The sequence below is a fragment of the Hyla sarda genome, chromosome 12 (genome assembly GCF_029499605.1).
Source record: "Hyla sarda isolate aHylSar1 chromosome 12, aHylSar1.hap1, whole genome shotgun sequence".
Lineage (NCBI taxonomy): Eukaryota > Metazoa > Chordata > Amphibia > Anura > Hylidae > Hyla > Hyla sarda.
The window spans coordinates 81,883,559-81,893,621 of NC_079200.1; positions in this window are offsets into that span (position 1 = coordinate 81,883,559).

Here is a 10,063-nt window from a genome sequence, read left to right on the forward strand (position 1 = left end):
GACCACTTCTCTATAGCATGATTCCTTTACTTGCCTTTTACATTGTATCTCAATACTTGGGGGGTCAGAGTTTTGCATTGGTTTTCCATGTTAAGTCTACCTTAACATATCTTGTCATGACTGATATGTGACTCTTGTCTTTATCCCCTGTGGTACCGGGTCAGTTTGCTTGCTTTGTTCTATAAGGGTACGTTCCCACACGGCGTATTTTGCTGCGTATTTGCTGCGTATTTGGTGCTGCGTATTTTCCTACCCATTGACTTCAACAGAGAAAATAAAATACGCAGCAGCAAATACGCAGCAAATACGCCGTGTGGGAACGTACCCTAAGGCTGCAACGCATCTGGCTGTCACGGTATAATAGGAGTTGTAGTTTTGCAACAGCTGGAGAGCCACTGGTTCAGGAACACTGCTGTAGGTTATGATGGGAATTGTAGTTTTGCTGGAGAATCACAGGGTAGGGAGCACTGTTTTTAAGGAGCCATATCATGCATAAAAACGTATGCCTTATCTGCAGGATAGGGAACAAGTTTTAGATCATGGGGGTCCGATCGCTGGGACCCCCGCAATCTCCTGTACGAGCCCCCTGCTCTCCCTAGGAATCGGGCATGCTGCCCCTGCATGAAGCGGCAGCCATAGCAGATAGGGGATACATTTTTATGCATGATACTTCTTCTTTTAAAGCATTACTCCAATATTTAATAATTACTAAGCGTAGGGTCACACGTGCCATATTTTACTGTTTATGTGCTGTTGCATATTTTCCTACAATAGGCAGCTGATTTTGCTACCCATTCACAATGTGAAGGAAAATATGCAGCAAAATATGGCCTTTGTGTTCCAATTTCTCATCATTTTAGATACTTTATTGCATACATCCAGGGGCTGAAAACCCATAAAAACCTTATCATTTTCATTGTCTATTGCACTGTTTTAGTGTAGAGGTTCATAGAAAGCATCCAAATGCTGGGTGATCTGTTCACACTAGGCAGCCAAAAACATGTCTTATCTTTTTCCATCTATTAACGTGAGTAGAAAAAAATGGTAGCATTAAAAATGATGTACAGTTACATTTTATGACACACACATACACACACATACACACACACACACACACACACACACACACACACACACACACACACACATACACACACACATACACACATACACACATACACACACATACACATACATACACACACATACACACACATACATACATACACACATACACACATACACACATATATATATACACACACACACACACACACACACACACATACATACACACACATACATACACACACACACACACACACACATACACATACACACATACACACATACACATACATACACACATACACATACATACACACACATACACACACATACACACACATACACACACATACACATACACACACATACATACATACACACATACACACATACACACATATATATATATACACACACACACACACACACACACACACATACATACATACATACATACACACACATACATACACACACACACACACACACACACATATACACACACACACACACACACACATACACATACACACACATATACACACACACACTTCTGTATCACTACTAGGGATCGATCGATATTGACTTTTTTTTTTAGGGCCGATAACCTGTGAACTTTCAGGCCGATAGCCTATAACTTATACCGATATTCCGGTATAAGTTATCGGCTATTTCTCCCCACCCCCCAAATATCCGTGATAAAATGTGTGTGTGTGTGCGGGTATACCGGGATAAACTGTTTCTGGCCCTGCAGAAACCGCTGCAAATCAATGATTTAAAGCGGGCGCTTTAAATCAATGAACTGCAGCGGCTTTTGCGGGGCCAGAGACAGCCGCCGCCATCACCCGCTTCTCTCCCCCAGCCTGTCCTGGGGTTCTGAATCCAACCACCGCCGCTACCCGATCCCCCTGCCTATCCTCTGGCCAGAGACTGCCGCTGCCCGCTTCTCTCCCCCTGCCAGTCCTGAGTCCAACCACCACCGCTGCTCCATTGTCTCCCCCATCCCCGGTTTCATAATTACCTGTTCCTGGGGCCCGCGCTACTTCTGGCTCCAGCGGCGTCCTGAGCTGTCACTGTGCGCACTGACTGTGACGTCGCGTTGAGAACGTCACTCGTCATTGCGCAGTGCACAGCCACAGCGCAGGACGCTGCAGGAGCCAGAAGTAGCGCGGGACCCAGAAACAGGTAATTATGAAACCGGGGATGGGGGAGGCAATGGGGCAGCGGCGGTGGTTGGACTCAGGACAGGCAGGGGGAGAGAAGCGGCCGGCAGCTGTCTCTGGCCAGAGGATAGGCAGGAGGCGGGCAGCGGCGGAGGTTGGACACAGGACCCCTGGACAGGCAGGGGGAGAGAAGCGGGTGGCGGCAGTCTCTGGCCAGAGGATAGGCAGGAGGTGGGCAGCGGCGGAGGTTGGACACAGGACCCCAGGACAGGCAGGGGGAGAGAAGCGGGTGGCGGCAGTCTCTGGCCAGAGGATAGGCAGGAGGTGGGCAGCGGCGGAGGTTGGACACAGGACCCCAGGACAGGCAGGGGGAGAGAAGCGGGTGGCCCCGCAAAAGCCGCTGCAGTTCATTGATTTAAAGTGCCCGCATTATCGGTAAGGTAATTGCCAATACAGATAACTTCCAAAATCGTGAATATCGGCCGCTAATATCGGCCAAACCGATAATCTGTCGATCCCTAATCACTACCACTGCTTACTGTGAAGGTATGAACCCTGAGAACCTCTTAAGGATTCTAAGCATATTTCAATCATTTTGGCACAGTCATCTCCTGTCTGGCACATGCAGTGTTAACAGGTGATCGCATTGATGTGTGATTAGGTAATTTTTTGTCTCCCTCTGGTGCTGTACGGTCTTTATTCCTTTCATAGAAGGCAATATACGTGCGAATTAACAAATCAATGACAATAAACATCACAGCGTGTCCTCACCGGGCACATTTGGGTTCCCCTCCCCCCCTTTTGATTTCTTGCACTGCTCCCAGGACAGATGACCCCGGGAAGCTCCTCCTTTTTTGTTATAATTGTTTATTTATGCAAATCAAAGACTCTCAATGTATCAGATAATTTACACAAATTTTTTAAAACCTTGTTTGTAATTCTGAGCAGCAATAAAGCACTTAGAGGAATTCAATGAGCCGTGTGCATTCCTTGTGTGTATGGGAGGGGTTAACATCAGCTACATACAGCAGCATCCGAGGAAACAGCAGCATAGCTTTGTTTGTAAAATTGTTAATACTCTCTTTAGTCCTTTATTTCCATGTCAAAGGTGTAAGACAGTCTTTCCCAACCAGTGTGCCTCCAGCTGTTGCAAAACTACAACTCCCAGCATGCCCGGACAGCCGAAGGCTGTCCGGGCATGCTGGGAGTTGTAGTTTTGCAACAGCTGGAGGCACACTGGTTTGGAAAGACTGGTGTAAGAAAAACTTGTGGGAGCTGCACTAGAACCAGATATAATTAAAGGGTGTATCCCGAAATTACAACCTCTCGCCTATACACAGTAGTATCTGATCATGGGGGGTCTGACTGCTGGAACCCCCTGTGTTTGAGCTGTGGATCCATTCACTCTATGAGGCTGATAGAGATAGCAGAGTTCAGCACTTGGATATCTCTGACAGTCCTATAGTGAATGGAGCAGCATTGTGCATGCTCAACTGCTGCTCCCTTAAAGGGGTACTCCGGTGGAAAACTTTTTTTTTTTTTTTTTTTTTTTTTTTTAAATCAACTGGTGCCAGAAAGGTAAATAGATTTGTAAATCACTTCTATTAAAAAAAAAAATCTTAATCCTTCCAGTACTTTTTAGGGGCTGTATACTAAAAGAGAAATCCAAAAAATAAATGCATTTCCTCTGATGTCATGACCACAGTGCTCTCTGCTGACCTCTGCTGTCCATTTTAGGAACTGTCCAGAGCAGCATATGTTTGCTATGGGGATTTTTTCCTGCTTTGGACAGCAGAGGTCAGCAGAGAGCACTGTTGTCATGACATCAGAGGAAATGCATTTCTTTTTTTGATTTCTCTTTAGTATACAGCCCCTAAAAAGTACTGGAAGGATTAACATTTTTTAATAGAAGTGATTTACAAATTTGATTAACTTTCTGGCACCAGTTGATTTAAAAAATAAAAAAAAAGTTTTCCACGGAAGTACAAAAAACACTTTTGAAAACAACTTATTTTTATTTTTTTAAATCAACTGGTTCCAGAAAGTTAAACAGATTTGTAAATGACTTCTATTTAAAAAAAATCTTAACCCTTCCAGTACTTTTAAGCAGCTGTATGCTACAGCGGAAATTCTTTTCTTCTTTAAATTTCTTTTTCGTCTTGTCCACAGTGCTCTCTGCTGACACCTCTGTCCGTGTCGGGAACTGTCCAGAGCAGCATAGGTTTGCTATGGGGATTTTCTCCTGCTCTGGACAGTTCCTGACACGGACAGAGGTATCAGCAGAGAGCACTGTGGACAAGACAAAAAAGAGATTAAAAAAGATAGAATTTCCTCTGTAGCCTACAGCTGCTAATAAGTACTGGAAGGGTAAATATTTTTTAATAGAACTCATTTACAATTCTGTTTAACTTTCTGGCACCAGTTGATTTAAAAAAATGTTTTCCACTGGAGTACCCCTTTTAAGACAGTGGAACAAGTGACCTCAATACTCATGATTGTGGGGGTCCAGCAGTCCTTTAAAGGGGTACTCATGTGGAAAACTTTTGTTTTGTAAATCAACTGTTGCCAGAAAGTTAAACAGATTTATAAATCACTTCTATTAAAAAAATCTTAATCCTTCCAGTACTTTTTAGGGGCTGTATACTAAAGATAAATCCAAAAAAGAAATGCATTTCCTCTGATGTCATGACCACAGTGCTCTCTGCTGTCCATTTTAGGAACTGTCCAGAGCAGCATATGTTTGCTATGGGGATTTTCTTCAGCTCTGGACAGTCCCTAAAATGGACAGCAGAGGTCAGCAGAGAGCACTGTGGTCATGACATCAGAGGAAAAGCATTTCTTTTTTGGATTTCTCTTTAGTATACAGCCCCCCAAAAGTACTGGAAGGATTAAGATTTTTTTAATAGAAGTGATTTACAAATCTGTTTATTTTTCTGGCACAAGTTGATTTAAATCAACGTTGAGTACGGTACCCCTTTAAATAATTTTGAGATAACCTCTTTTAAGGAGCAGCAGGCTAGCATAAACAGACTGTATTCAGCCACTCCTTGGGGTGAACTATTTCCTGACAAATATAGGAGACCATTTATATGGCTACCATTTTATAGCCCTTTTATATCATTTTATATCTTTTACAAGACTGTCAGCCTAATGGCCCAGATTTTTGTCCACACCAAATCCTGAGCAGGGGGGGGAACATCAACGATGTATATTTGCCTCTTAGAGATCTTAGAAAGCTGAATGCTAACCTCTATAGCAGCTGTAATGAGATGCACAGTTCTTATTGATCTCCCCATCTATGTCCGCTAGATTATGTATTGATTCGTCCTCAGTCCAGACGCAGCCCTCTACACCTGTCCTGTATATTGCTACCTGGCTGACAACAGGAAGCTCGTCCCCAGACCGCTCCCTCCTTACACCCTACTTTGCATCTCCTTATGCTAAAATCCATTGTGATTATCACCTCTCCATTCTCTGGATGATGTGTGAGCGGGCAGGTGCCTGGTACTTGTGGATTCACTGCGCACCTCATTAATAAATGTGTTGGGGAATGTGTCAAAGAGTTAATTTGGTTTTGTAAATGGCCAGCAACATTAAGAGTTAACCTATGACTGTTTGATCTGACACTTCCCGGATCCTGTGCGATTCCACTCAGTGTGTCAGTGGTCCGAGACCTCACAAGATCAGCACAGAATCGCCTTGTAGTGCATTGTTGTATTTGTTTTCACATTCAATTTTCTGCAACTAAGGCCAATTTAAGACAAGTGTAATATGGCGGCAAATCCTGGCCCAACAGCTGGTCTAGTGACCTGAACTGAAAGCGTCATAGATCACCAGGATGTTAGACCCAAGACATTCGCTTGAAAACTGCCTTAGTGCCGGTTCACACTACGGGTTTTCTGCCATTGAAAACTGGATTCCAACGTATACTGTTCACGGGACAGTGGACCCCATTGCTTTCTATGGCCGTACAGTCGCCTAGGGACTCCATCCAGGACATATGCGCTATTGACAGCCCCTGCCCATTCATACAGTCAGCGGCCTTAGTGGTGTCCCGCCTTAGCCCCTGATTGGCTGTGCGGGCATGTTACATCACATCCAAGTACCCAGGGGGCACTGAACAAAGGGACTGAAGCTCCGTCATACCGTCAGCAAGGAAGGCAAGAGTGTTGTTTTATAATTGGGGTCAGGGAGGTGGATGGATTTGTGTTTTTGTAATTTTTTTTTAACCCTTAGGGTATGTTCACATGGCGGAATATTCCGCACGGACATTCTGCTGTGGCAGAGACCCATTGATTTCAATGGGATTCTGCTGCACTGTGCACACTGCGGAATTTCCACGGAAGATGTTTCTGCCTGCCGGATTATTCAAATGTGCAGAATGTCCGCGTGTGTTTTCAGAGCAGATATTCCGCACATTTCTGGCCGTGTGAACCCTGCATTATGTGGTGGAATTCTCCGGCTTTCTTTCTTTTTCCTAATTTTGTGACTTTTTTCCTCTCGTAGGCCTGTATGGGTGGAAAACAAAAAGCCCAAAACAACGCATGTGTACATGTATGTGAACGTTTGTTTTCCTGTGTCCCATCCCCCTCTCCAAATTCTTTATTAGAAATCCTTGAATCACATAGTGAACATACTAATACACACTTAACATATTCATAAGAGGTTCACAAAACATGTGCAACTATATGAATGTTTTTTTTTTTTTTTAAGTGTATGTTAAAGACCATGAGGGAGATTTATCAAAACCTGTCCAAAACCTGTCCTTGCCTATAGCAACCAATCAGATCGCTTCTTTCATCTTTCTGAGGCCTTTTTAAAAATGAAAGAAGAGATCTGATTGGTTACTATGAGCAACTCAGCAGCTTTAATATTTAGTTTCTAGACAATTTTTTGCTTTGCACATGACAAAACATAAAAAAATATAGCTACATTAAAGGCTCTGTTTTTTATTGACTAATGCTAAAATATTAAAATATATATTTAAATTTAAAATTCTATATACATATGCATTGGGTATACTTTTTTTCAAGAATGACGGAAGAGTGTCTTATACACGACACTCTCGTATCTTACAAAAAAAAAGGAAATCATAAAAAAGGCGAAAGTCGTCGAGGAGTACACCAAGTCATATATTTCAATATTCTTTATCATTAATTCAAATACTAACGCTCAACAGATAGCAAAGTTGTGATGTGAACAGCCCCTTACAGATCACTACTAACTACTGTATTGTCTATGGCTTCCTGCAATACAGAGGATTCTGCACTGTTACAGCTTTTTACAATGAAAATAAATGATCACGCCCGGAGTGCAGACGACCACAGCAGCTTTTATCAATGGTTTACATAACGCCATGTGCCACCAAACCGTACCATGTGGCGCAAAATCATTAGAGGCTATAGAAAACAAACTGAAAAATGCAGGGTAAAGGCAAAGGTGTAATGACCACTCTCCACCACTAGAGCGCAGTGTTGCTTGTCACATATTATTGGAACTTCCTCTTATATGTCAAACATCAGGATGTGAGTCTCAAGGCCGAGGTATTTTTAGTTTAGGTCAGTTATTACAAATCTTATAAGAATTGTATTGTGAAATGTAAAATTAAAATAAAGTTTTGGCACTTCCAGGCCTTCCTGCCGTTTATTTGCCTTACACTTGGTGCCCTGACAACTTGATACGAGGGCCCGCAGATATATGTCCAGCATTGTATCTAATGTCCCATTAATAATAATAATAATAATAATAGAGTATAGTGCTGGCCCTAAGGACCATCCAGCATATTGGAACACATCAATGCTGCAGGCAATCAGACTAGAAAAGCTGGATTTTTCAGAGTCCATGATAAGAAAAGCAGAGCTGATTTCTTCAAAAACAGCACTACAGCTGTCCTCAGGATGTGTCTGGTATTTTTTTTTATTAAATGGAGCAAAGTTGTAATACCACACACAACCTGAGGACAGGTGTGGTGCTGTTTTTAGAACAAATTAGCTCTTTTTTTTCTATTTCTGGCTAACCCCTTTAAATGCTGGCAGGTGTGTGATGACCTCTATTTACAGTGAGTTTGAATCTGGTTAATTCTGAACACAACCACACCCTAGTTACAAGAGGGTGTGCCTACTTATGCAGCCAGGTTATATAGTGTGTTGTTTTTGTGTATCAAATGCAGGTTTTGCAATTGAATGGTTCACTTTATAAGACACACTAAAAGGGGTACTCCGCCCCTAGACATCTTATCCCCTATCCAAAGGATAGAGGATAAGATGTTAAGGGACAGAGTACCCCTTTAAAAGTGGAAAAAGTTATCACATGATTTATCTTTGTCTCATTGTTTAGTATGACAAGAACCTGGCATTGTAAATGGGTGAATACTTTTTTTTTATATCTACTATATAACACAGATCTGTAAAATTATTGTGATTGTTATACCACCATTTCACCACTAGGTGTCAGGTCACTGTGTGTTTTGCTTTGCTATACACCTACAATAGTTCCTTTGCTATTTATCTTTATAGCACATACCGTTTCTTGGTCCATATTTTCAGCCTCAAAAAGGCAGCTTTTCATTCAAAACATTTTAGTCACTTTTTCTACAATTTAAGTAATTTTTTTTTTAAACCTATTTGTAAATGTTTTTCAACCATTTATTTGGCTACTGCAAATGCTAATATGCAATTTGCAAACCAGAATTTTTTTGTGATTGAAAACTGCCCAAAGATGTTTTAAAATAAAAGAAATGGCAAAAAAAGAGGGGCCTTGACATTGATTTTTACTGGCTTTCAATGTCACTGAAATGAAATTGGGCTATGTTCCCACCCCTTTTAGGATCATTTTGGTCAGAATCTTTACCAAAACCAGAAAAAGATGCAAGTCTCTTCATTATAATACACTGCTCAAAAAATTAGAGAACACTAAGATAACACATCCTAGATCTGAATGAATGAATTAATCGTATGAAATACTTTCGTCTTTACATAGGTGAATGTGCTGACAACAAAATCACACAAAAATTATCAATGGAAATCAAATTTATCAACCCATAGAGGTCTGTATATGGAGTCACACTCAAAATCAAAGTGGAGAACAGCACTACAGGCTGATCCAACTTTCATGTAATGTCCTTAAAACAAGTCAAAATGAGGCTCAGTAGTGTGTGTGGCCTCCACGTGCCTGTATGACCTCCCTACAATGCCTGGGCATGCTCCTGATGAGGTGGTGGATGGTCTCCTGAGGGATGTCCTCCCAGACCTGGACTAAAGCATCCGCCAACTCCTGGACAGTCTGTGGTACAACGTGGCGTTGGTGGATTGAGCGAGACATGATGTCCCAGATGTGCTCAATCAGATTCAGGTCTGGGGAACAGGCGGACCAGTCCATAACATCAATGCCTTCCTCTTGCAGGAACTGCTGACACACTCCAGCCACATGAGGTCTAGCATTGTCTTGCATTAGGAGGAACCCAGGGCCAACTGCACCAGCATATGGTCTCACAAGGGGTCTGAGGATCTCATCTTGATACCTAATGGCAGTCAGGCTACCTCTGGCAAGCACATGGAGGGCTGTGCGGCCCCCCGAAGAAATGCCGCCCCACACCATTACTGACCCATCGCCAAAGTCTTCAGACTCTGTCACGTCTGTCACATGTGCTCAGTGTGAACCTGCTTTCATCTGTGAAGAGCACAGGGCGCCAGTGGCGAATTTGCCAATCTTTGTGTTCTCTGGCAAATGCCCAATGTCCTGCACGGTGTTGGGCTGTAAGCACAACCCCCACCTGTGGACGTCAGGCCCTCATACCACCCTCATGGAGTCTGTTTCTGACCGTTTGAGTGGAC